Source organism: Schistocerca serialis, chromosome 5 (assembly GCF_023864345.2).
Source record: "Schistocerca serialis cubense isolate TAMUIC-IGC-003099 chromosome 5, iqSchSeri2.2, whole genome shotgun sequence".
In the NCBI taxonomy this organism is placed as follows: domain Eukaryota; kingdom Metazoa; phylum Arthropoda; class Insecta; order Orthoptera; family Acrididae; genus Schistocerca; species Schistocerca serialis.
This window is the reverse complement of record NC_064642.1, coordinates 37,461,153-37,462,605: the sequence shown is the minus strand read 5'-3', so window position 1 is coordinate 37,462,605 and position 1,453 is coordinate 37,461,153.

Here is a 1,453-nt window from a genome sequence, read left to right as displayed (position 1 = left end):
AATAGAAGCTTTTGAAATGTGGTGCTACAGAAGAATGCTGAAGATTAGATGGGTAGATCACATAACTAATGTGGAGGTACTGAATAGGATTGGGGAGAAGAGGAGTTTGTGGCACAACTTGAATAGAAGAGGGGATCGGTTGGTAGGACATGTTCTGAGGCATCAAGGGATCACCAATTTGGTACTGGAGGGCAGCGTGGAGGGTAAAAATCGTAGAGGTAGACCAAGAGATGAATACACTAAGCAGATTCAGAAGGATGTAGGCTGCAGTAGGTACTGGGAGATGAAGAAGCTTGCACAGGATAGAGTAGCATGGAGAGCTGCATCTAACCAGTCTCAGGACTGAAGACCACAACAACAAACAACTAATTCAGAGGGAACCCTCTGATGCCACATGACTGCAGTTTGGCAAGTGGAATATTGTGATCTATGATGTCAAATGCCTTTGACAAATCTAGGAATATCCCAGTGCTTTTTGTTTCTTGTCTAGAGGCATCTAGAGAGGAGTTTATGTACTCACATACACTTGTTGTTGTAGATTTTTTTCTCCCGAAGCCATGCTGGGGATCTGACAGGATTTGGTTATCTTCCAGAAAGCTTATTAATCTTTGACAGATTAAACTCTCCAGAAGTTTACCAAACAAGGGTAACAATATAGATAGATCTGTAGATCTGTAATTTTCCACATTATTTTTCTCACCTTTCTTAAGGACTGGGATTTCTTAAAGATTGGGAAAACTTGCGCCACTTTCATACAATCAGGATGTGTACTTGTAATCAGCGATGAGTTGTACACATTAGAGAGGGAGACTACAGTTCTTTAACATGAAATCTGGATTGTCGTCGATTCTAGATGACAGTGTGTTTTTTAGACTCTCTTTGCTTAATATAACTTCAGCAGCACCAGTTTCTCACAAAAAATGAATTTTACAGACGTTTTCATTTTGTTTTGTCTATTGGGTGTTGGTGTTGGCTTGTTCATACTTTGTAAAAATATTTGCAACTTCTAGTGGATTTGCAGTTTTGGAATTGTTGGTCAACTGTGACCCCTGTTTAAACCGTTTCCAACTATTTACCAACTCCCAAACAAAATAAAATGGGCTCAAGTGATCTTCACAGACATAAAAGTGAACTATCTGATATGGACTTAGGTGTCATGCAGCCTTCGCCCACTGTCATCCGCATTGCAATCACTGCCACATCTCCTGAGTGACAACACATCTCAGCCCCCCACCCCATTTTCAGTTGCAGCCTTCACAGCTACATACTGCAAGCACACACTGCAACTTCTCCACGAATGTGTAACGCCTGGATTCAGCACAACTGCCTTTCCAGATTCATTACCTCATGACCATGCCACGTACTCACAGCATCTGGCAGCTCCCGTGGCCCAGCACTATGCACCACATACTGCTGGTCACACCCACCATCATACTCGGCTTGCACCTAACAA